Source organism: Macaca nemestrina, chromosome 8 (genome assembly GCF_043159975.1).
Source record: "Macaca nemestrina isolate mMacNem1 chromosome 8, mMacNem.hap1, whole genome shotgun sequence".
Lineage (NCBI taxonomy): Eukaryota > Metazoa > Chordata > Mammalia > Primates > Cercopithecidae > Macaca > Macaca nemestrina.
In genome coordinates this window covers 104,822,779-104,850,301 of record NC_092132.1, presented here as the reverse complement: position 1 = coordinate 104,850,301, position 27,523 = coordinate 104,822,779, and positions in this window count along the sequence as shown.

Genomic DNA, 27,523 nt, shown 5'->3' with positions numbered 1-27,523 from the left:
TCACAGAGCAGTTTCTCAGAAAGCTTCTTTCCAGATTTCATCTGAGGATATTTCCTTTTTCACCATAGCGTTCTATGGGCTTTCAAATATCACTTTGCCAATTCCACAAGAACTGTCTTAGCGAAAGGCTTCTTGAGGGGAAAGCTCTAACTCTGTGAGATGATTTCACAGAACACAAAGAAGTTTCTAAGAAAGCTTCTTTCTCTTTGTTATCGGAGGATATTTCCTTTGGCCCTATAGTCTTCAAAGGGATCCGAAATATCTGTTCTCAGATTCCACAGCAATAAGGCTAGCAAAGAGATCCACGAAATACAGATGTAACTCTCTGAGATGAATAAACAGAACACTAAGCAGTTTCTCAGAAGGCTTCTTTCCAGATTTCATCTGAGGATATTTCCTTTTTCACCTTAGCCCTCCATGGGCTTCAAATATCACTTTGCCAATTCCACAAGAACTGTCTTAGCGAAAGGCTTCTTGAGAGGAAAGCGGTAACTCTGTGAGATGATTTCACAGAACACAAAGAAGTTGCTCAGAAAGCTTCTTTCTCTTTGTTATCGGAGGATATTCCCTTGGCCCTATAGTCTTCAAAGGGATCCGAAATATCTGTTCTCAGATTCCACAGAAATAAGGCTAGCAAAGAGATCCACGAAATACAGATGTAACTCTGAGAGATGAATGAACAGAACACTAAGCAGTTTCTCAGAAAGCTTCTTTCCAGATTTCATCTGAGGATATTTCCTTTTTCACCGTAGCCCTCTATGGGCTTCCAAATATCACTTTGCCAATTCCACAAGAACTGTCTTTGCGAAAGGCTTCTTGAGGGTAAAGCTGTAACTCTGTGAGATGATTTCACAGAACACAAAGAAGTTTCTCAGAAAGTTTCTTTCTCTTTGTTATCGGAGGATATTGCCTTTAGCCCTATTGTCTTCAAAGGAATCCGAAATATCTGTTCTCAGATTCCACAGAAATAAGGCTAGCAAAGAGATCCACGAAATACAGATGTAACTCTGTGAGTGGAAGTCACACATCACAGAGCAGTTTCTCAGAAAGCTTCTTTCCGGATTTCATCTGAGGATATTTCCTTTTTCACGATAGCCCTCTATGGGCTTCCAAATATCACTTTACCAATTCCACAAGAACTGTCTTAGCGAAAGGCTTCTTGAGGGGAAAGCTGTAACTCTGTGAGATGATTTCACAGAACACAAAGAAGTTTCTCAGAAAGCTTCCATCTCTTTGTTATCGGAGGATATTTCCTTTGGCCCTATAGTCTTCAAAGGGATCCGAAATATCTGTTCTCAGATTCCACAGAAATAAGGCTTGCAAAGAGATCCACGAAATACAGATGTAACTTGTGAGATGAATGAACAGAACACTAAGCAGTTTATCAGAAAGCTTCTTTCCAGATTTCATCTGAGGATATTTCCTTTTCCACCATAGCCCTCTATGGGCTTCCAAATATCACTTTGCCAATTCCACAAGAACTGTCTTAGCGAAAGGCTTCTTGAGGGGAAAGCTGTAACTCTGTGAGATGATTTCACAGAACACAAAGAAGTTTCTCAGAAAGCTTCCTCCTCTTTGTTATCGGTGGATATTTCCTTTGGCCCTATAGTCTTCAAAGGGATCCGAAATATCTGTTCTCAGATTCCACAGAAATAAGGCTAGCAAAGAGATCCACGAAATACAGATGTAACTCTGTGAGTGGAAGTCACACATCACAGAGCAGTTTATCAGAAAGCTTCTTTCCAGATTTCATCTGAGGATATTTCCTTTATCACCATAGCCCTGTAAGGGCTTCCAAATATCACTTTTCCAATTCCACAAGAACTGTCTTAGCGAAAGGCTTCTTGAGGGGAAAGCTGTAGCTCTGTGAGATGATATCACAGAACACAAGGAAGTTTCTCAGAAAGCTTCCTTCTCTTTGTTATCGGAGGATATTTCCTTTGGCCCTATAGTCTTCAAAGGGATCCGAAATATCTGTTCTCATATTCCACAGAAATAAGGCTAGCAAAGAGATCCACGAAATACAGATGTAACTCTGTGAGTGGAAGTCACACATCACAGAGCAGTTTCTCAGAAAGCTTCTTTCCAGATTTCATCTGAGGATATATCCTTTTTCACCATAGCCCTCTATGGGCTTCCATATATCAATTTGCCAATTCCACAAGAACTGTCTTAGCGTAAGGCTTCTTGAGGGGAAAGCTGAAACACTGTGAGATGATTTAACAGAACACAAAGAAGTTTCTCAGAAAGCTTCTTTCTCTTTGTCGTCGGAGGATAATTCCTTTGGTCCTAGAGTCTTCAAAGGGATCCGAAATATCTGTTCTCAGATTCCACAGAAATAAGGCTAGCAAAGAGATCCACGAAATACAGATGTAACTCTGTGAGTGAAAGTCACGCATCACAGAGCATTTTCTCAGAAATCTTCTTTCCAGATTTCATCTGAGGATATTTCCATTTTCACCATAGCCATCTACGGGCTTCCAAATATCACTTTGCCAATTCCACAAGAACTGTCTTAGCGAAAGGCTTCTTGAGGCGAAAGCTCTAAATCTGTGAGAAGATTTCACAGAACACAAAGAAGTTTTAAGAAAGCTTCTTTCTCCTTGTTATCGGAGGATATTTCCTTTGGCCCTATATCTTCAAAGGGATCCGAAATATCTGTTCTCAGATTCCACAGAAATAAGGCTAGCAAAGAGATCCACGAAATACAGATGTAACTCTGTGAGATGAATGAACAGAACACTAAGCAGTTTCTCAGAAAGCTTCTTTACAGATTTCATCTGATCATATTTCCTTTTTCACCATAGCCCTCTAAGGGCTTCCAAATGTCACTTTCCCAATTCCACAAGAAATGTCTTAGCTAAAGGCTTGTTGAGGGGAAAGCTGTAACTCTGTGAGATGATTTCACAGAACACAAAGAAGTTTCTCAGAAAGCTTCTTTCTCTTTGTTATCGGAGGATAGTTCCTTTAGCCTTATAGTCTTCAAAGGGATCCGAAATATCTGTTCTCAGATTCCACAGAAATAAGGGTAGCAAAGAGATCCACGAAATGCAGATGTAACTCTGTGAGATGAATGAACAGAACTCTAAGAAGTTTCTCAGAAAGCTTCTTTCCAGATTTCATCTGAGGATATTTCCTTTTTCACCATAGCCCTCTATGGGCTTCCAAATATCACTTTGCCAATTCCACAAGAACTGTCTTAGCGAAAGGCTTCTTGAGGGGAAAGCTGTAACTCTGTGAGATGATTTCACAGAACACAAAGAAGTTTCTCAGAAAGCTTCTTTCTCTCTGTTATCGGAGGATATTTCCTTTGTCCCTATAGTCTTCAAAGGGACTCGAAATATCTGTTCTCCGATTCCACAGAAAAAAGGCTAGCAAAGAGATCCACGAAATACAGATGTAAGTCTGTGAGATAAATGAACAGAACACTAAGCAGTTTCTCCGAATGCTTCTTTCCAGATTTCATCTGAGGATATTTCCTTTTTCACCATAGCCCACTATGGGCTTCCAAATATCACTGTGCCAATTCCACAAGAACTGTCTTAGCGAAAGGCTTCTTGAGGGGAAAGCTGTAACTCGGTGAGAAGATTTCACAGAACACAAAGAAGTTTCTCAGAAAGCTTCCTTCTCTTTGTTATCGGAGGATATTTCCTTTGGCCCTATAGTCTTCAAAGGGATCCGAAATATCTGTTCTCAGATTCCACAGAAATAAGGCTAGCAAAGAGATCCACGAAATACAGATGTAACTCTGTGAGATCTATGAACAGAACACTAAGCATTTTCTCCGAATGCTTCTTTCCAGATTTCATCTGAGGATATTTCCTTTTTCACCATAGCCCACTATGGGCTTCCAAATATCACTTTGCCAATTCCACAAGAACTGTCTTAGCGAAAGGCTTCCTGAGGGGAGAGCTGTAACTCTGTGAGATGATTTCACAGAACACAAAGAAGTTTCTCAGAAAGCTTCTTTCTCTTTGTTATGGGAGGATATTTCCCTTGGCCCTATAGTCTTCAAAGGGATCCGAAATATCTGTTCTCAGATTACACAGAAATAAGGCTAGCTAAGAGATCCACGAAATACAGATGTAACTCTGAGAGATGAATGAACAGAACACTAAGCCGTTTCTCAGAAAGCTTCTTTCCAGATTTCATCTGAGGATATTTCCTTTTTCACCATAGCCCTCTATGGGCTCCCAAATATCACTTTGCCAATTTCACAAGAACTGTCTTAGCGAAAGGCTTCTTGAGGGGAAAGCTGTAACTCTGTGAGATGATTTCACCGAACACAAAGAAGTTTCTCAGAAAGCTTCATTCTCTTTGTTATCGGAGAATTTTTCCTTTGGCCCTATAGTCTTCAAAGGGATCCGCAATATCTCTTCTCAGATTCCACAGAAATAAGGCTAGCAAAGAGATCCACGAAATACAGATATAACTCTGTGAGTGGAAGTCCCACATCACGGAGTAGTTTCCCAGAAAACTTCTTTCCAGATTTCATCTGAGGATATTTCCTTTTTCACAATAGCCCTCTATGGGCTTCCAAATATCACTTTGCCAATTCCACAAGAACTGTCTTAACTTCTTGAGGTGAAAGCTGTAACTCTGTGAGATGATTTCACAGAACACAAAGATTTTTCTCAGAAAGCTTCTTTCTCTTTGTTATCGGAGGATATTTCCTTGGCCCTGTAGTCTTCAAAGGGATCCGAAATATCTGTTCTCAGATTCCACAGAAATAAGGCTAGCAAAGAGATCCACGAAATACAGATGAAACTCTGTGAGATGAATGAACAGAACACTAAGCAGTCTCTCAGAAAGCTTCTTTCCAGATTTCATCTGAGGATATTTCCTTTTTCACCATAGCCCTCTATGGGCTTCCAACTATCACTTTGCCAATTCCACAAGAACTGTCTTAGCGAAAGGCTTCTTGAGGGGAAAGCTGTAACTCTGTGAGATGATTTCACAGAACACAAAGAAGTTTCTCAGAAAGCTTCCTTCTCTTTGTTATCGGATGATATTTCCTTTGGCCCTATAGTCTTCAAAGGATCCGAAATATCTGTTCTCAGATTCCACAGAAATAAGGCTAGCAAAGAGATCCACGAAATACAGATGTGACTCTGTGAGATGAATGAACAGAACACTAAACAGTTTCTCAGAAAGCTTCTTTCCAGATTTCATCTGAGGATATTTCCTTTTTCACCATAGCCCTCTATGGGCTTCCACATATCACTGTGCCAATTCCACAAGAACTGTCTTAGCTAAAGGCTTCTTGAGAGGAAAGCTGTAACTCTGTGAGATGATTTCACAGAACACAAAGAAGTTTCTCAGAAAGTTTCTTTCTCTTTGTTGTCGGAGGATATTGCCTTTAGCCCTATAGTCTTCAAAGGAATACGAAATATCTGTTCTCAGATTCCACAGAAATAAGGCTAGCAAGAGATCCACGAAATACAGATGTAACTCTGTGAGTGGAAGTCACACATCACAGAGCAGTTTCTCAGAAAGTTTCTTTCCGGATTTCATCTGAGGATATTTCCTTTTTCACCATTGCCCTCTATGGGCTTCCAAATATCACTTTGCCAATTCCACAAGAACTGTCTTAGCGAAAGGCTTCTTGAGGGGAAAGCTGTAACTCTGTGAGAAGATTTCACAGAACACAAAGAAGTTTCTCAGAAAGCTTCCTTCTCTTTGTTATCGGAGGATATTTCCTTTGGCCCTATAGTCTTCAAAGGGATCCGAAATATCTGTTCTCAGATTCCACAGAAATAAGGCTAGCAAAGAGATCCACGAAATACAGATGTAACTCTGTGAGATCAATGAACAGAACACTAAGCATTTTCTCCGAATGCTTCTTTCCAGATTTCATCTGAGGATATTTCCTTTTTCACCATAGCCCACTATGGGCTTCCAAATATCACTTTGCCAATTCCACAAGAACTGTCTTAGCGAAAGTCTTCCTGAGGGGAAAGCTGTAACTCTGTGAGATGATTTCACAGAACACAAAGAAGTTTCTCAGAAAGCTTCTTTCTCTTTGTTATCGGAGGATATTTCCCTTGGCCCTATAGTCTTCAAAGGGATCCGAAATATCTGTTCTCAGATTACACAGAAATAAGGCTAGCAAAGAGATCCACGAAATACAGATGTAACTCTGAGAGATGAATGAACAGTACACTAAGCAGTTTCTCAGAAAGCTTCTTTCCAGATTTCATCTGAGGATATTTCCTTTTTCACCATAGCCCTCTATGGGCTCCCAAATATCACTTTGCCAATTACACAAGAACTGTCTTAGCGAAAGGCTTCTTGAAGGGAAAGCTGTAACTCTGTGAGATGATTTCACAGAACACAAAGAAGTTTCTCAGAAACCTTCCTTCTCTTTGTTATCGGAGGATATTTCCTTTGGCCCTATAGTCTTCAAAGGGATCCGAAATATCTGTTCTCAGATTCCACAGAAATAAGGCTAGCAAAGAGATCCACGAAATACAGATGTAACTCTGAGAGATGAATGAACAGAACACTAAGCAGTTTCTCAGAAAGCTTCTTTCCAGATTTCATCTGAGGATATTTCCTTTTTCACAATAGCCCTCTATGGGCTTCCAAATATCACTTTGCCAATTCCACAAGAACTGTCTTAGCGAAAGGCTTCTTGAGGGGAAAGCTGTAACTCTGTGAGATGATTTCACAGAACACAAAGAAGTTTCTCAGAAAGCTTCCTTCTCTTTGTTATCGGAGAATTTTTCCTTTGGCCCTATAGTCTTCAAAGGTATCCGCAATATCTCTTCTCAGATTCCACAGAAATAAGGCTATCAAAGAGATCCACGAAATACAGATATAACTCTGTGAGTGGAAGTCCCACATCACAGAGCAGATTCTCAGAAAGCTTCTTTCCAGATTTCATCTGAGGATATTTCTTTTTCACAATAGCCCTCTATGGGCTTCCAAATATCACTTTTCCAATTCCACAAGAACTGTCTTAAAGAAAGGCTTCTTGAGGCGAAAGCTGTAACTCTGTGAGATGATTTCAGACAACCCAAAGAATTTTCTCAGAAAGCTTCTTTCTCTTTGTTTTCGGAGGATATTTCCTTGGCCCTGTAGTCTTCAAAGGGATCCGAAATATCTGTTCTCAGATTCCACAGAAAAAAGGCTAGCAAAGAGATCCACGAAATACAGATGAAACTCTGTTAGATGAATGAACAGAACACTAAGCAGTCTCTCAGAAAGCTTCTTTCCAGGTTTCATCTGAGGATATTTCCTTTTTCACCATAGCCCTCTATGGGCTTCCAACTATCATTTTGCCAATTCCACAAGAACTGTCTTAGCGAAAGGCTTCCTGAGGGGAAAGCTGTAACTCTGTGAGATGATTTCACAGAACACAAAGAAGTTTCTCAGAAAGCTTCTTTCTCTTTGTTATCGGAGGATATTTCCCTTGGCCCTATAGTCTTCAAAGGGATCCGAAATATCTGTTCTCAGATTCCACAAAAATAAGGCTAGCAAAGAGATCCACGAAATACAGATGTAACTCTGAGAGATGAATGAACAGAACACTAAGCAGTTTCTCAGAAAGCTTCTTTCCAGATTTCATCTGAGGATATTTCCTTTTTCACCATAGCCCTTTATGGGCTGCCAAATATCACTTTGCCAATTCCACAAGAACTGTCTTAGCGAAAGGCTTCTTAAGGGGAAAGCTGTAACTCTGTGAGATGATTTCACAGAACACAAAGAAGTTTCTCAGAAAGCTTCCTTCTCTTTGTTATCGGAGGATATTTCCTTTGGCCCTATAGTCTTCAAAGGGATCCGAAATATCTGTTCTCAGATTCCACAGAAATAAGGCTAGCAAAGAGATCCACGAAATACAGATGTAACTCTGTGAGTGGAAGTCACATATCACAGAGCAGTTTCTCAGAAAGCTTCTTTCCAGATTTCATCTGAGGATATTTCCTTTTTCACAGTAGCCCTCTATGGGCTTCCAAATATCACTTTGCCAATTCCACAAGAACTGTCTTAAAGAAAGGTTTCTTGAGGTGAAAGGTGTAACTCTGTGAGATGATTTCAGAGAACACAAAGAAGTTTCTCAGATAGCTTCTTTCTCTTTGTTATCGGAGGATATTTCCTTTGGCCCTATAGTCTTCAAAGGGATCCGAAATATCTGTTCTCAGATTCCACAGAAATAAGGCTAGCAAAGAGATCCACGAAATACAGATGTAACTCTGTGAGATGAATGAACAGAACACTAAGCAGTTTCTCAGAAATCTTCGTTCCAGATTTCATCTGAGGATATTTCCTTTTTCACCATAGCCCTCTATGGGCTTCCAAATATCACTTTGCCAATTCCACAAGAACTGTCTTAGCGAAAGGCTTCTTGAGGGGAAAGCTGTAACTCTGTGAGATGATTTCACAGAACACAAAGAAGTTTCTCAGAAAGCTTCCTTCTCTTTGGTATCGGAGGATATTTCCTTTGGCCCTATAGTCTTCAAAGGGATCCGAAATATCTGTTCTCAGATTCCACAGAAATAAGGCTAGCAAAGAGATCCACGAAATACAGATGTAACTCTGTGAGTGGAAGTCACATATCACAGAGCAGTTTCTCAGAAAGCTTGTTTCCAGATTTCATCTGAGGATATTTCCTTTTTCACAGTAGCCCTCTATGGGCTTCCAAATATCACTTTGCCAATTCCACAAGAACTGTCTTAAAGAAAGGCTTCTTGAGGTGAAAGGTGTAACTCTGTGAGATGATTTCAGAGAACACAAAGAAGTTTCTCAGAAAGCTTCTTTCTCTTTGTTATCGGAGGATATTTCCTTTGGCCCTATAGTCTTCAAAGGGATCCGAAATATCTGTTCTCAGATTCCACAGAAATAAGGCTAGCAAAGAGATCCACGAAATACAGATGTAACTCTGTGAGATGAATGAACAGAACACTAAGCAGTTTCTCAGAAACCTTCTTTCCAGATTTCATCTGAGGATATTTCCTTTTTCACCATAGCCCTCTATGGGCTTCCAAATATCACTTTGCCAATTCCACAAGAACTGTCTTAGCGAAAGGCTTCTTGAGGGGAAAGCTGTAACTCTGTGAGATGATTTCACAGAACACAAAGAAGTTTCTCACAAAGCTTCCTTCTCTTTGTTACCGGATGATAATTCCTTTGGCCCTATAGTCTTCAAAGGGATCCGAAATATCTGTTCTCAGATTCCACAGAAATAAGGCTAGCAAAGAGATCCACGAAATACAGATGTGACTCTGTGAGATGAATGAACAGAACACTAAGCAGTTTCTCAGAAAGCTTCTTTCCAGATTTCATCTGAGGATATTTCCTTTTTCACCATAGCCCTCTATGGGCTTCCAAATATCACTTTGCCAATTCCACAAGAACGGTCTTTGCGAAAGGCTTCTTGAGGGGAAAGCTGTAACTCTGTGAGATGATTTCACAGAACACAAAGAAGTTTCTCATAAACCTTCCTTCTCTTTGTTATCGGAGGATATTTCCTTTGGCCCTATAGTCTTCAAAGGGATCCGAAATATCTGTTCTCAGATTCCACAGAAAAAAGGCTAGCAAAGAGATCCACGAAATACAGATGTAACTCTGTGAGTGGAAGTCACACTTCACAGAGCAGTTTCTCAGAAAGCTTCTTTCCAGATTTCATCTGAGGATATTTCCTTTTTCACCATAGCCCTCTATGGGCTTCCAAATATCACTTTGCCAATTCCACAAGAACTGTCTTAGCGAAAGGCTTCTTGAGGGGAAAGCTGTAACTCGGTGAGATGATTTCACAGAACACAAAGAAGTTTCTCAGAAAGTTTCTTTCTCTTTGTTATCGGAGGATATTGCCTTTAGCCCTATAGTCTTCAAAGGAATACGAAATATCTGTTCTCAGATTCCACAGAAATAAGGCTAGCAAAGAGATCCACGAAATACAGATGTAACTCTGTGAGTGGAAGTCACACATCACAGAGCAGTTTCTCAGAAAGCTTCTTTCCGGATTTCATCTGAGGATATTTCCTTTTTCACCATTGCCCTCTATGGGCTGCCAAATATCACTTTGCCAATTCCACAAGAACTGTCTTAGCGAAAGGCTTCTTGAGGGGAAAGCTGTAACTCTGTGAGATGATTTCACAGAACACAAAGAAGTTTCTCAGAAAGCTTCCTTCTCTTTGTTATCGGAGGATATTTCCTTTGGCCCTATAGTCTTCAAAGGGATCCGAAATATCTGTTCTCAGATTCCACAGAAATAAGGCTAGCAAAGAGATCCACGAAATACAGATGTAACTCTGTGAGTGGAAGTCACACATCACAGAGCAGTTTATCAGAAAGCTTCTTTCCAGATTTCATCTGAGGATATTTCCTTTATCACCATAGCCCTGTAAGGGCTTCCAAATATCACTTTTCCAATTCCACAAGAACTGTCTTAGCGAAAGGCTTCTTGAGGTTAAAGCTGTAGCTCTGTGAGATGATTTCACAGAACACAAGGAAGTTTCTCAGAAAGCTTCCTTCTCTTTGTTATCGGAGGATATTTCCTTTGGCCCTATAGTCTTCAAAGGGATCCGAAATATCTGTTCTCATATTCCACAGAAATAAGGCTAGCAAAGAGATCCACGAAATACAGATGTAACTCTGTGAGTGGAAGTCACACATCACAGAGCAGTTTCTCAGAAAGCTTCTTTCCAGATTTCATCTGAGGATATTTCCTTTTTCACCATAGCCCTCTATGGGCTTCCATATATCAATTTGCCAATTCCACAAGAACTGTCTTAGCGTAAGGCTTCTTGAGGGGAAAGCTGAAACACTGTGAGATGATTTAACAGAACACAAAGAAGTTTCTCAGAAAGCTTCTTTCTCTTTGTCGTCGGAGGATAATTCCTTTGGTCCTAGAGTCTTCAAAGGGATCCGAAATATCTGTTCTCAGATTCCACAGAAATAAGGGTAGCAAAGAGATCCACGAAATACAGATGTAACTCTGTGAGTGAAAGTCACGCATCACAGAGCAGTTTCTCAGAAATCTTCTTTCCAGATTTCATCTGAGGATATTTCCATTTTCACCATAGCCATCTACGGGCTTCCAAATATCACTTTGCCAATTCCACAAGAACTGTCTTAGCGAAAGGCTTCTTGAGGCGAAAGCTCTAAATCTGTGAGAAGATTTCACAGAACACAAAGAAGTTTCTAAGAAAGCTTCCTTCTCTTTGTTATCGGAGGATATTTCCTTTGGCCCTATAGTCTTCAAAGGGATCCGAAATATCTGTTCTCAGATTCCACAGAAATAAGGCTAGCAAAGAGATCCACGAAATACAGATGTAACTCTGTGAGATGAATGAACAGAACACTAAGCAGTTTCTCAGAAAGCTTCTTTCCAGATTTCATCTGATCATATTTCCTTTTTCACCATAGCCCTCTAAGGGCTTCCAAATGTCACTTTCCCAATTCCACAAGAAATGTCTTAGCTAAAGGCTTGTTGAGGGGAAAGCTGTAACTCTGTGAGATGATTTCACAGAACACAAAGAAGTTTCTCAGAAAGCTTCTTTCTCTTTGTTATCGGAGGATAGTTCCTTTAGCCTTATAGTCTTCAAAGGGATCCGAAATATCTGTTCTCAGATTCCACAGAAATAAGGGTAGCAAAGAGATCCACGAAATGCAGATGTAACTCTGTGAGATGAATGAACAGAACTCTAAGAAGTTTCTCAGAAAGCTTCTTTCCAGATTTCATCTGAGGATATTTCCTTTTTCACCATAGCCCTCTATGGGCTTCCAAATATCACTTTGCCAATTCCACAAGAACTGTCTTAGCGAAAGGCTTCTTGAGGGGAAAGCTGTAACTCTGTGAGATGATTTCACAGAACACAAAGAAGTTTCTCAGAAAGCTTCTTTCTCTCTGTTATCGGAGGATATTTTCTTTGTCCCTATAGTCTTCAAAGGGACTCGAAATATCTGTTCTCCGATTCCACAGAAATAAGGCTAGCAAAGAGATCCACGAAATACAGATGTAAGTCTGTGAGATAAATGAACAGAACACTAAGCAGTTTCTCCGAATGCTTCTTTCCAGATTTCATCTGAGGATATTTCCTTTTTCACCATAGCCCACTATGGGCTTCCAAATATCACTGTGCCAATTCCACAAGAACTGTCTTAGCGAAAGGCTTCTTGAGGGGAAAGCTGTAACTCGGTGAGAAGATTTCACAGAACACAAAGAAGTTTCTCAGAAAGCTTCCTTCTCTTTGTTATCGGAGGATATTTCCTTTGTCCCTATAGTCTTCAAAGGGATCCGAAATATCTGTTCTCAGATTCCACAGAAATAAGGTTAGCAAAGAGATCCACGAAATACAGATGTAACTCTGTGAGATCTATGAACAGAACACTAAGCATTTTCTCCGAATGCTTCTTTCCAGATTTCATCTGAGGATATTTCCTTTTTCACCATAGCCCACTATGGGCTTCCAAATATCACTTTGCCAATTCCACAAGAACTCTCTTAGCGAAAGGCTTCCTGAGGGGAGAGCTGTAACTCTGTGAGATGATTTCACAGAACACAAAGAAGTTTCTCAGAAAGCTTCTTTCTCTTTGTTATGGGAGGATATTTCCCTTGGCCCTATAGTCTTCAAAGGGATCCGAAATATCTGTTCTCAGATTCCACAGAAATAAGGCTAGCAAAGAGATCCACGAAATACAGATGTAACTCTGAGAGATGAATGAACAGAACACTAAGCCGTTTCTCAGAAAGCTTCTTTCCAGATTTCATCTGAGGATATTTCCTTTTTCACCATAGCCGTCTATGGGCTCCCAAATATCACTTTGCCAATTCCACAAGAACTGTCTTAGCGAAAGGCTTCTTGAGGGGAAAGCTGTAACTCTGTGAGATGATTTCACCGAACACAAAGAAGTTTCTCAGAAAGCTTCATTCTCTTTGTTATCGGAGAATTTTTCCTTTGGCCCTATAGTCTTCAAAGGGATCCGCAATATCTCTTCTCAGATTCCACAGAAATAAGGCTAGCAAAGAGATCCACGAAATACAGATATAACTCTGTGAGTGGAAGTCCCACATCACAGAGTAGTTTCCCAGAAAACTTCTTTCCAGATTTCATCTGAGGATATTTCCTTTTTCACAATAGCCCTCTATGGGCTTCCAAATATCACTTTGCCAATTCCACAAGAACTGTCTTAACTTCTTGAGGTGAAAGCTGTAACTCTGTGAGATGATTTCACAGAACACAAAGATTTTTCTCAGAAAGCTTCTTTCTCTTTGTTATCGGAGGATATTTCCTTGGCCCTGTAGTCTTCAAAGGGATCCGAAATATCTGTTCTCAGATTCCACAGAAATAAGGCTAGCAAAGAGATCCACGAAATACAGATGAAACTCTGTGAGATGAATGAACAGAACACTAAGCAGTCTCTCAGAAAGCTTCTTTCCAGATTTCATCTGAGGATATTTCCTTTTTCACCATAGCCCTCTATGGGCTTCCAACTATCACTTTGCCAATTCCACAAGAACTGTCTTAGCGAAAGGCTTCTTGAGAGGAAAGCTGTAACTCTGTGAGATGATTTCACAGAACACAAAGAAGTTTCTCAGAAAGCTTCCTTCTCTTTGTTATCGGATGATATTTCCTTTGGCCCTATAGTCTTCAAAGGGATCCGAAATATCTGTTCTCAGATTCCACAGAAATAAGGCTAGCAAAGAGATCCACGAAATACAGATGTGACTCTGTGAGATGAATGAACAGAACACTAAACAGTTTCTCAGAAAGCTTCTTTCCAGATTTCATCTGAGGATATTTCCTTTTTCACCATAGCCCTCTATGGGCTTCCACATATCACTGTGCCAATTCCACAAGAACTGTCTTAGCGAAAGGCTTCTTGAGAGGAAAGCTGTAACTCTGTGAGATGATTTCACAGAACACAAAGAAGTTTCTCAGAAAGTTTCTTTCTCTTTGTTGTCGGAGGATATTGCCTTTAGCCCTATAGTCTTCAAAGGAATACGAAATATCTGTTCTCAGATTCCACAGAAATAAGGCTAGCAAGAGATCCACGAAATACAGATGTAACTCTGTGAGTGGAAGTCACACATCACAGAGCAGTTTCTCAGAAAGTTTCTTTCCGGATTTCATCTGAGGATATTTCCTTTTTCACCATTGCCCTCTATGGGCTTCCAAATATCACTTTGCCAATTCCACAAGAACTGTCTTAGCGAAAGGCTTCTTGAGGGGAAAGCTGTAACTCTGTGAGAAGATTTCACAGAACACAAAGAAGTTTCTCAGAAAGCTTCCTTCTCTTTGTTATCGGAGGATATTTCCTTTGGCCCTATAGTCTTCAAAGGGATCCGAAATATCTGTTCTCAGATTCCACAGAAATAAGGCTAGCAAAGAGATCCACGAAATGCAGATGTAACTCTGTGAGATCAATGAACAGAACACTAAGCATTTTCTCCGAATGCTTCTTTCCAGATTTCATCTGAGGATATTTCCTTTTTCACCATAGCCCACTATGGGCTTCCAAATATCACTTTGCCAATTCCACAAGAACTGTCTTAGCGAAAGTCTTCCTGAGGGTAAAGCTGTAACTCTGTGAGATGATTTCACAGAACACAAAGAAGTTTCTCAGAAAGCTTCCTCCTCTTTGTTATCGGTGGATATTTCCTTTGGCCCTATAGTCTTCAAAGGGATCCGAAATATCTGTTCTCAGATTCCACAGAAATAAGGCTAGCAAAGAGATCCACGAAATACAGATGTAACTCTGTGAGTGGAAGTCACACATCACAGAGCAGTTTATCAGAAAGCTTCTTTCCAGATTTCATCTGAGGATATTTCCTTTATCACCATAGCCCTGTAAGGGCTTCCAAATATCACTTTTCCAATTCCACAAGAACTGTCTTAGCGAAAGGCTTCTTGAGGTTAAAGCTGTAGCTCTGTGAGATGATTTCACAGAACACAAGGAAGTTTCTCAGAAAGCTTCCTTCTCTTTGTTATCGGAGGATATTTCCTTTGGCCCTATAGTCTTCAAAGGGATCCGAAATATCTGTTCTCATATTCCACAGAAATAAGGCTAGCAAAGAGATCCACGAAATACAGATGTAACTCTGTGAGTGGAAGTCACACATCACAGAGCAGTTTCTCAGAAAGCTTCTTTCCAGATTTCATCTGAGGATATTTCCTTTTTCACCATAGCCCTCTATGGGCTTCCATATATCAATTTGCCAATTCCACAAGAACTGTCTTAGCGTAAGGCTTCTTGAGGGGAAAGCTGAAACACTGTGAGATGATTTAACAGAACACAAAGAAGTTTCTCAGAAAGCTTCTTTCTCTTTGTCGTCGGAGGATAATTCCTTTGGTCCTAGAGTCTTCAAAGGGATCCGAAATATCTGTTCTCAGATTCCACAGAAATAAGGGTAGCAAAGAGATCCACGAAATACAGATGTAACTCTGTGAGTGAAAGTCACGCATCACAGAGCAGTTTCTCAGAAATCTTCTTTCCAGATTTCATCTGAGGATATTTCCATTTTCACCATAGCCATCTACGGGCTTCCAAATATCACTTTGCCAATTCCACAAGAACTGTCTTAGCGAAAGGCTTCTTGAGGCGAAAGCTCTAAATCTGTGAGAAGATTTCACAGAACACAAAGAAGTTTCTAAGAAAGCTTCTTTCTCCTTGTTATTGGAGGATATTTCCTTTGGCCCTATAGTCTTCAAAGGGATCCGAAATATCTGTTCTCAGATTCCACAGAAATAAGGCTAGCAAAGAGATCCACGAAATACAGATGTAACTCTGTGAGATGAATGAACAGAACACTAAGCAGTTTCTCAGAAAGCTTCTTTCCAGATTTCATCTGATCATATTTCCTTTTTCACCATAGCCCTCTAAGGGCTTCCAAATGTCACTTTCCCAATTCCACAAGAAATGTCTTAGCTAAAGGCTTGTTGAGGGGAAAGCTGTAACTCTGTGAGATGATTTCACAGAACACAAAGAAGTTTCTCAGAAAGCTTCTTTCTCTTTGTTATCGGAGGATAGTTCCTTTAGCCTTATAGTCTTCAAAGGGATCCGAAATATCTGTTCTCAGATTCCACAGAAATAAGGCTAGCAAAGAGATCCACGAAATACAGATGTAACTCTGAGAGATGAATGAACAGTACACTAAGCAGTTTCTCAGAAAGCTTCTTTCCAGATTTCATCTGAGGATATTTCCTTTTTCACCATAGCCCTCTATGGGCTCCCAAATATCACTTTGCCAATTACACAAGAACTGTCTTAGCGAAAGGCTTCTTGAAGGGAAAGCTGTAACTCTGTGAGATGATTTCACAGAACACAAAGAAGTTTCTCAGAAACCTTCCTTCTCTTTGTTATCGGAGGATATTTCCTTTGGCCCTATAGTCTTCAAAGGGATCCGAAATATCTGTTCTCAGATTCCACAGAAATAAGGCTAGCAAAGAGATCCACGAAATACAGATGTAACTCTGAGAGATGAATGAACAGAACACTAAGCAGTTTCTCAGAAAGCTTCTTTCCAGATTTCATCTGAGGATATTTCCTTTTTCACAATAGCCCTCTATGGGCTTCCAAATATCACTTTGCCAATTCCACAAGAACTGTCTTAGCGAAAGGCTTCTTGAGGGGAAAGCTGTAACTCTGTGAGATGATTTCACAGAACACAAAGAAGTTTCTCAGAAAGCTTCCTTCTCTTTGTTATCGGAGAATTTTTCCTTTGGCCCTATAGTCTTCAAAGGTATCCGCAATATCTCTTCTCAGATTCCACAGAAATAAGGCTATCAAAGAGATCCACGAAATACAGATATAACTCTGTGAGTGGAAGTCCCACATCACAGAGCAGATTCTCAGAAAGCTTCTTTCCAGATTTCATCTGAGGATATTTCTTTTTCACAATAGCCCTCTATGGGCTTCCAAATATCACTTTTCCAATTCCACAAGAACTGTCTTAAAGAAAGGCTTCTTGAGGCGAAAGCTGTAACTCTGTGAGATGATTTCAGACAACCCAAAGAATTTTCTCAGAAAGCTTCTTTCTCTTTGTTTTCGGAGGATATTTCCTTGGCCCTGTAGTCTTCAAAGGGATCCGAAATATCTGTTCTCAGATTCCACAGAAATAAGGCTAGCAAAGAGATCCACGAAATACAGATGAAACTCTGTTAGATGAATGAACAGAACACTAAGCAGTCTCTCAGAAAGCTTCTTTCCAGGTTTCATCTGAGGATATTTCCTTTTTCACCATAGCCCTCTATGGGCTTCCAACTATCATTTTGCCAATTCCACAAGAACTGTCTTAGCGAAAGGCTTCCTGAGGGGAAAGCTGTAACTCTGTGAGATGATTTCACAGAACACAAAGAAGTTTCTCAGAAAGCTTCCTCCTCTTTGTTATCGGTGGATATTTCCTTTGGCCCTATAGTCTTCAAAGGGATCCGAAATATCTGTTCTCAGATTCCACAGAAATAAGGCTAGCAAAGAGATCCACGAAATACAGATGTAACTCTGTGAGTGGAAGTCACACATCACAGAGCAGTTTATCAGAAAGCTTCTTTCCAGATTTCATCTGAGGATATTTCCTTTATCACCATAGCCCTGTAAGGGCTTCCAAATATCACTTTTCCAATTCCACAAGAACTGTCTTTGCGAAAGGCTTCTTGAGGTTAAAGCTGTAGCTCTGTGAGATGATTTCACAGAACACAAGGAAGTTTCTCAGAAAGCTTCCTTCTCTTTGTTATCGGAGGATATTTCCTTTGGCCCTATAGTCTTCAAAGGGATCCGAAATATCTGTTCTCATATTCCACAGAAATAAGGCTAGCAAAGAGATCCACGAAATACAGATGTAACTCTGTGAGTGGAAGTCACACATCACAGAGCAGTTTCTCAGAAAGCTTCTTTCCAGATTTCATCTGAGGATATTTCCTTTTTCACCATAGCCCTCTATGGGCTTCCATATATCAATTTGCCAATTCCACAAGAACTGTCTTAGCGTAAGGCTTCTTGAGGGGAAAGCTGAAACACTGTGAGATGATTTAACAGAACACAAAGAAGTTTCTCAGAAAGCTTCTTTCTCTTTGTCGTCGGAGGATAATTCCTTTGGTCCTAGAGTCTTCAAAGGGATCCGAAATATCTGTTCTCAGATTCCACAGAAATAAGGGTAGCAAAGAGATCCACGAAATACAGATGTAACTCTGTGAGTGAAAGTCACGCATCACAGAGCAGTTTCTCAGAAATCTTCTTTCCAGATTTCATCTGAGGATATTTCCATTTTCACCATAGCCATCTACGGGCTTCCAAATATCACTTTGCCAATTCCACAAGAACTGTCTTAGCGAAAGGCTTCTTGAGGCGAAAGCTCTAAATCTGTGAGAAGATTTCACAGAACACAAAGAAGTTTCTAAGAAAGCTTCTTTCTCCTTGTTATTGGAGGATATTTCCTTTGGCCCTATAGTCTTCAAAGGGATCCGAAATATCTGTTCTCAGATTCCACAGAAATAAGGCTAGCAAAGAGATCCACGAAATACAGATGTAACTCTGTGAGATGAATGAACAGAACACTAAGCAGTTTCTCAGAAAGCTTCTTTCCAGATTTCATCTGATCATATTTCCTTTTTCACCATAGCCCTCTAAGGGCTTCCAAATGTCACTTTCCCAATTCCACAAGAAATGTCTTAGCTAAAGGCTTGTTGAGGGGAAAGCTGTAACTCTGTGAGATGATTTCACAGAACACAAAGAAGTTTCTCAGAAAGCTTCTTTCTCTTTGTTATCGGAGGATAGTTCCTTTAGCCTTATAGTCTTCAAAGGGATCCGAAATATCTGTTCTCAGATTCCACAGAAATAAGGCTAGCAAAGAGATCCACGAAATACAGATGTAACTCTGAGAGATGAATGAACAGTACACTAAGCAGTTTCTCAGAAAGCTTCTTTCCAGATTTCATCTGAGGATATTTCCTTTTTCACCATAGCCCTCTATGGGCTCCCAAATATCACTTTGCCAATTACACAAGAACTGTCTTAGCGAAAGGCTTCTTGAAGGGAAAGCTGTAACTCTGTGAGATGATTTCACAGAACACAAAGAAGTTTCTCAGAAACCTTCCTTCTCTTTGTTATCGGAGGATATTTCCTTTGGCCCTATAGTCTTCAAAGGGATCCGAAATATCTGTTCTCAGATTCCACAGAAATAAGGCTAGCAAAGAGATCCACGAAATACAGATGTAACTCTGAGAGATGAATGAACAGAACACTAAGCAGTTTCTCAGAAAGCTTCTTTCCAGATTTCATCTGAGGATATTTCCTTTTTCACAATAGCCCTCTATGGGCTTCCAAATATCACTTTGCCAATTCCACAAGAACTGTCTTAGCGAAAGGCTTCTTGAGGGGAAAGCTGTAACTCTGTGAGATGATTTCACAGAACACAAAGAAGTTTCTCAGAAAGCTTCCTTCTCTTTGTTATCGGAGAATTTTTCCTTTGGCCCTATAGTCTTCAAAGGTATCCGCAATATCTCTTCTCAGATTCCACAGAAATAAGGCTATCAAAGAGATCCACGAAATACAGATATAACTCTGTGAGTGGAAGTCCCACATCACAGAGCAGATTCTCAGAAAGCTTCTTTCCAGATTTCATCTGAGGATATTTCTTTTTCACAATAGCCCTCTATGGGCTTCCAAATATCACTTTTCCAATTCCACAAGAACTGTCTTAAAGAAAGGCTTCTTGAGGCGAAAGCTGTAACTCTGTGAGATGATTTCAGACAACCCAAAGAATTTTCTCAGAAAGCTTCTTTCTCTTTGTTTTCGGAGGATATTTCCTTGGCCCTGTAATCTTCAAAGGGATCCGAAATATCTGTTCTCAGATTCCACAGAAATAAGGCTAGCAAAGAGATCCACGAAATACAGATGAAACTCTGTTAGATGAATGAACAGAACACTAAGCAGTCTCTCAGAAAGCTTCTTTCCAGGTTTCATCTGAGGATATTTCCTTTTTCACCATAGCCCTCTATGGGCTTCCAACTATCATTTTGCCAATTCCACAAGAACTGTCTTAGCGAAAGGCTTCCTGAGGGGAAAGCTGTAACTCTGTGAGATGATTTCACAGAACACAAAGAAGTTTCTCAGAAAGCTTCTTTCTCTTTGTTATCGGAGGATATTTCCCTTGGCCCTATAGTCTTCAAAGGGATCCGAAATATCTGTTCTCAGATTCCACAAAAATAAGGCTAGCAAAGAGATCCACGAAATACAGATGTAACTCTGAGAGATGAATGAACAGAACACTAAGCAGTTTCTCAGAAAGCTTCTTTCCAGATTTCATCTGAGGATATTTCCTTTTTCACCATAGCCCTTTATGGGCTGCCAAATATCACTTTGCCAATTCCACAAGAACTGTCTTAGCGAAAGGCTTCTTAAGGGGAAAGCTGTAACTCTGTGAGATGATTTCACAGAACACAAAGAAGTTTCTCAGAAAGCTTCCTTCTCTTTGTTATCGGAGGATATTTCCTTTGGCCCTATAGTCTTCAAAGGGATCCGAAATATCTGTTCTCAGATTCCACAGAAATAAGGCTAGCAAAGAGATCCACGAAATACAGATGTAACTCTGTGAGTGGAAGTCACATATCACAGAGCAGTTTCTCAGAAAGCTTCTTTCCAGATTTCATCTGAGGATATTTCCTTTTTCACAGTAGCCCTCTATGGGCTTCCAAATATCACTTTGCCAATTCCACAAGAACTGTCTTAAAGAAAGGTTTCTTGAGGTGAAAGGTGTAACTCTGTGAGATGATTTCAGAGAACACAAAGAAGTTTCTCAGATAGCTTCTTTCTCTTTGTTATCGGAGGATATTTCCTTTGGCCCTATAGTCTTCAAAGGGATCCGAAATATCTGTTCTCAGATTCCACAGAAATAAGGCTAGCAAAGAGATCCACGAAATACAGATGTAACTCTGTGAGATGAATGAACAGAACACTAAGCAGTTTCTCAGAAATCTTCGTTCCAGATTTCATCTGAGGATATTTCCTTTTTCACCATAGCCCTCTATGGGCTTCCAAATATCACTTTGCCAATTCCACAAGAACTGTCTTAGCGAAAGGCTTCTTGAGGGGAAAGCTGTAACTCTGTGAGATGATTTCACAGAACACAAAGAAGTTTCTCAGAAAGCTTCCTTCTCTTTGGTATCGGAGGATATTTCCTTTGGCCCTATAGTCTTCAAAGGGATCCGAAATATCTGTTCTCAGATTCCACAGAAATAAGGCTAGCAAAGAGATCCACGAAATACAGATGTAACTCTGTGAGTGGAAGTCACATATCACAGAGCAGTTTCTCAGAAAGCTTGTTTCCAGATTTCATCTGAGGATATTTCCTTTTTCACAGTAGCCCTCTATGGGCTTCCAAATATCACTTTGCCAATTCCACAAGAACTGTCTTAAAGAAAGGCTTCTTGAGGTGAAAGGTGTAACTCTGTGAGATGATTTCAGAGAACACAAAGAAGTTTCTCAGAAAGCTTCTTTCTCTTTGTTATCGGAGGATATTTCCTTTGGCCCTATAGTCTTCAAAGGGATCCGAAATATCTGTTCTCAGATTCCACAGAAATAAGGCTAGCAAAGAGATCCACGAAATATAGATGTAACTCTGTGAGATGAATGAACAGAACACTAAGCAGTTTCTCAGAAACCTTCTTTCCAGATTTCATCTGAGGATATTTCCTTTTTCACCATAGCCCTCTATGGGCTTCCAAATATCACTTTGCCAATTCCACAAGAACTGTCTTAGCGAAAGGCTTCTTGAGGGGAAAGCTGTAACTCTGTGAGATGATTTCACAGAACACAAAGAAGTTTCTCACAAAGCTTCCTTCTCTTTGTTACCGGATGATAATTCCTTTGGCCCTATAGTCTTCAAAGGGATCCGAAATATCTGTTCTCAGATTCCACAGAAATAAGGCTAGCAAAGAGATCCACGAAATACAGATGTGACTCTGTGAGATGAATGAACAGAACACTAAGCAGTTTCTCAGAAAGCTTCTTTCCAGATTTCATCTGAGGATATTTCCTTTTTCACCATAGCCCTCTATGGGCTTCCAAATATCACTTTGCCAATTCCACAAGAACTGTCTTTGCGAAAGGCTTCTTGAGGGGAAAGCTGTAACTCTGTGAGATGATTTCACAGAACACAAAGAAGTTTCTCATAAACCTTCCTTCTCTTTGTTATCGGAGGATATTTCCTTTGGCCCTATAGTCTTCAAAGGGATCCGAAATATCTGTTCTCAGATTCCACAGAAAAAAGGCTAGCAAAGAGATCCACGAAATACAGATGTAACTCTGTGAGTGGAAGTCACACTTCACAGAGCAGTTTCTCAGAAAGCTTCTTTCCAGATTTCATCTGAGGATATTTCCTTTTTCACCATAGCCCTCTATGGGCTTCCAAATATCACTTTGCCAATTCCACAAGAACTGTCTTAGCGAAAGGCTTCTTGAGGGGAAAGCTGTAACTCTGTGAGATGATTTCACAGAACACAAAGAAGTTTCTCAGAAAGTTTCTTTCTCTTTGTTATCGGAGGATATTGCCTTTAGCCCTATAGTCTTCAAAGGAATACGAAATATCTGTTCTCAGATTCCACAGAAATAAGGCTAGCAAAGAGATCCACGAAATACAGATGTAACTCTGTGAGTGGAAGTCACACATCACAGAGCAGTTTCTCAGAAAGCTTCTTTCCGGATTTCATCTGAGGATATTTCCTTTTTCACCATTGCCCTCTATGGGCTGCCAAATATCACTTTGCCAATTCCACAAGAACTGTCTTAGCGAAAGGCTTCTTGAGGGGAAAGCTGTAACTCTGTGAGATGATTTCACAGAACACAAAGAAGTTTCTCAGAAAGCTTCCTTCTCTTTGTTATCGGAGGATATTTCCTTTGTCCCTATAGTCTTCAAAGGGATCCGAAATATCTGTTCTCAGATTCCACAGAAATAAGGCTAGCCAAGAGATCCACGAAATACAGATGTAAGCCTGTGAGATGAATGAAAAGAACACTAAGCAGTTTCTCAGAAAGCTTCTTTCCATATTTCATCTGAGGATATATCCTTTTTCACAATAGCCCTCTATGGGCTTCCAAATATCACATTGCCAATTCCACAAGAACTGTCTTAGCGAAAGGCTTCTTGACGGGAAAGCTGTAACTCTGTGAGATGATTTCACAGAACACAAAGAAGTTTCTCAGAAAGCTTCCTTCTCTTTGTTATCGGAGGATATTTCCTTTGGCCCTATAGTCTTCAAAGGGATCCGAAATATCTGTTCTCAGATTCCACAGAAACAAGGCTAGCAAAGAGATCCACGAAATACAGATGTAACTCTGTGAGTGGAAGTCACATATCACAGAGCAGTGTCTCAGAAAGCTTGTTTCCAGATTTCATCTGAGGATATTTCCTTTTTCACAGTAGCCCTCTATGGGCTTCCAAATATCACTTTGCCAATTCCACAAGAATTGTCTTAAAGAAAGGCTTCTTGAGGTGAAAGGTGTAACTCTGTGAGATGATTTCAGAGAACACAAAGAAGTTTCTCAGAAAGCTTCTTTCTCTTTGTTATCGGAGGATATTTCCTTTGGCCCTATAGTCTTCAAAGGGATCCGAAATATCTGTTCTCAGATTCCACAGAAATAAGGCTAGCAAAGAGATCCACGAAATACAGATGTAACTCTGTGAGATGAATGAACAGAACACTAAGCAGTTTCTCAGAAATCTTCGTTCCAGATTTCATCTGAGGATATTTCCTTTTTCACCATAGCCCTCTATGGGCTTCCAAATATCACTTTGCCAATTCCACAAGAACTGTCTTAGCGAAAGGCTTCTTGAGGGGAAAGCTGTAACTCTGTGAGATGATTTCACAGAACACAAAGAAGTTTCTCAGAAAGCTTCCTTCTCTTTGGTATCGGAGGATATTTCCTTTGGCCCTATAGTCTTCAAAGGGATCCGAAATATCTGTTCTCAGATTCCACAGAAATAAGGCTAGCAAAGAGATCCACGAAATACAGATGTAACTCTGTGAGTGGAAGTCACATATCACAGAGCAGTTTCTCAGATAGCTTGTTTCCAGATTTCATCTGAGGATATTTCCTTTTTCACAGTAGCCCTCTATGGGCTTCCAAATATCACTTTGCCAATTCCACAAGAACTGTCTTAAAGAAAGGCTTCTTGAGGTGAAAGGTGTAACTCTGGGAGATGATTTCAGAGAACACAAAGAAGTTTCTCAGAAAGCTTCTTTCTCTTTGTTATCGGAGGATATTTCCTTTGGCCCTATAGTCTTCAAAGGGATCCGAAATATCTGTTCTCAGATTCCACAGAAATAAGGCTAGCAAAGAGATCCACGAAATACAGATGTAACTCTGTGAGATGAATGAACAGAACACTAAGTAGTTTCTCAGAAAGCTTCTTTCCAGATTTCATCTGAGGATATTTCCTTTTTCACCATAGCCCTCTATGGGCTTCCAAATATCACTTTGCCAATTCCACAAGAACTGTCTTAGCGAAAGGCTTCTTGAGGGGAAAGCTGTAACTCTGTGAGATGATTTCACAGAACACAAAGAAGTTTCTCACAAAGCTTCCTTCTCTTTGTTATCGGATGATATTTCCTTTGGCCCTATAGTCTTCAAAGGGATCCGAAATATCTGTTCTCAGATTCCACAGAAATAAGGCTAGCAAAGAGATCCACGAAATACAGATGTGACTCTGTGAGATGAATGAACAGAACACTAAGCAGTGTCTCAGAAAGCTTCTTTCCAGATTTCATCTGAGGATATTTCCTTTTTCACCATAGCCCTCTAAGGGCTTCCAAATATCACTGTGCCAATTCCACAAGAACTGTCTTTGCGAAAGGCTTCTTGAGGGGAAAGCTGTAACTCTGTGAGATGATTTCACAGAACACAAAGAAGTTTCTCAGAAAGTTTCTTTCTCTTTGTTATCGGAGGATATTTCCTTTGGCCCTATAGTCTTCAAAGGAATACGAAATATCTGTTCTCAGATTCCACAGAAATAAGGCTAGCAAAGAGATCCACGAAATACAGATGTAACTCTGTGAGTGGAAGTCACACATCACAGAGCAGTTTCTCAGAAAGCTTCTTTCCGGATTTCATCTGAGGATATTTCCTTTTTCACCATTGCACTCTATGGGCTGCCAAATATCACTTTGCCAATTCCACAAGAACTGTCTTAGCGAAAGGCTTCTTGAGGGGAAAGCTGTAACTCTGTGAGATGATTTCACAGAACACAAAGAAGTTTCTCAGAAAGCTTCCTTCTCTTTGTTATCGGAGGATATTTCCTTTGTCCCTATAGTCTTCAAAGGGATCCGAAATATCTGTTCTCAGATTCCACAGAAATAAGGCTAGCAAAGAGATCCACGAAATACAGATGTAAGCCTGTGAGATGAATGAAAAGAACCCTAAGCAGTTTCTCAGAAAGCTTCTTTCCATATTTCATCTGAGGATATATCCTTTTTCACAATAGCCCTCTATGGGCTTCCAAATATCACATTGCCAATTCCACAAGAACTGTCTTAGCGAAAGGCTTCTTGACGGGAAAGCTGTAACTCTGTGAGATGATTTCACAGAACACAAAGAAGTTTCTCAGAAAGCTTCCTTCTCTTTGTTATCGGAGGATATTTCCTTTGGCCCTATAGTCTTCAAAGGGATCCGAAATATCTGTTCTCAGATTCCACAGAAACAAGGCTAGCAAAGAGATCCACGAAATACAGATGTAACTCTGTGAGTGGAAGTCACATATCACAGAGCAGTGTCTCAGAAAGCTTGTTTCCAGATTTCATCTGAGGATATTTCCTTTTTCACAGTAGCCCTCTATGGGCTTCCAAATATCACTTTGCCAATTCCACAAGAACTCTCTTAAAGAAAGGCTTCTTGAGGTGAAAGGTGTAACTCTGTGAGATGATTTCAGAGAACACAAAGAAGTTTCTCAGAAAGCTTCTTTCTCTTTGTTATCGGAGGATATTTCCTTTGGCCCTATAGTCTTCAAAGGGATCCGAAATATCTGTTCTCAGATTCCACAGAAATAAGGCTAGCAAAGAGATCCACGAAATACAGATGTAACTCTGTGAGATGAATGAACAGAACACTAAGCAGCTTCTCAGAAAGCTTCTTTCCGGATTTCATCTGAGGATATTTCCTTTTTCACCATAGCCCTCTATGGGCTTCCAAATATCACTTTGCCAATTCCACAAGAACTGTCTTAGCGAAAGGCTTCTTGAGGGGAAAGCTGTAACTCTGTGAGATGATTTCACAGACCACAAAGAAGTTTCTCACAAAGCTTCCTTCTCTTTGTTATCGGATGATATTTCCTTTGGCCCTATAGTCTTCAAAGGGATCCGAAATATCTGTTCTCAGATTCCACAGAAATAAGGCTAGCAAAGAGATCCACGAAATACAGATGTGACTCTGTGAGATGAATGAACAGAACACTAAGCAGTTTCTCAGAAAGCTTCTTTCCAGATTTCATCTGAGGATATTTCCTTTTTCACCATAGCCCTCTATGGGCTTCCAAATATCCCTTTGCCAATTCCACAAGAACTGTGTTAGCGAAAGGCTTCTTGAGGGGAAAGCTGTAACTCTGTGAGAAGATTTCACAGAACACAAAGAAGTTTCTCAGAAAGTTTCTTTCTCTTTGTTATCGGAGGATATTGCCTTTAGCCCTATAGTCTTCAAAGGAATCCGAAATATCTGTTCTCAGATTCCACAGAAATGAGGCGAGCAAAGAGATCCACGAAATACAGATGTAACTCTGTGACTGGAAGTCACACATCACAGAGCAGTTTCTCAGAAAGCTTCTTTCCAGATTTCATCTGAGGATATTTCCTTTTTCACCATAGCCCTCTATGGGCTTCCAAATATCACTTTGCCAATTCCACAAGAACTTTCTTAGCGAAAGGCTTCTTGAGGGGAAAGCTGTAACTCTGTGAGATGATTTCACAGAACACAAAGAATTTTCTCAGAAAGCTTCCTTCTCTTTGTTATCGGAGGATATTTCCTTTGGCCCTATAGTCTTCAAATGGATCCGAAATATCTGTTCTCAGATTCCACAGAAATAAGGCTAGCAAAGAGATCCACGAAATACAGATGTAACTCTGTGAGTGGAAGTCACACATCACAGAGCAGTTTCTCAGAAAGCTTCTTTCCAGATTTCATCTGAGGATATTTCCTTTTTCACCATAGCCCTCTATGGGCTTCCAACTATCACTTTGCCAATTCCACAAGAACTGTCTTAGCGAAAGGCTTCCTCAGGGGAAAGCTCTAACTCGGTGAGATGATTTCACAGAACACAAGGAAGTTTCTCACAAAGCTTCTTTCTCCTTGTTATCGGCGGATATTTCCCTTGGCCCTATAGTCTTCAAAGGGATCCGAAATATCTGTTCTCAGATTCCACAAAAATAAGGCTAGCAAAGAGATCCACGAAATACAGATGTAACTCTCATAGATGAATGAACAGAAAACTAAGCAGTTTCTCAGAAAGCTTCTTTCCAGATTTCATCTGAGGATATTTCCTTTTTCACCATAGCCCTCTATGGGCTTCCAAATATCACTTTGCCAATTCCACAAGAAC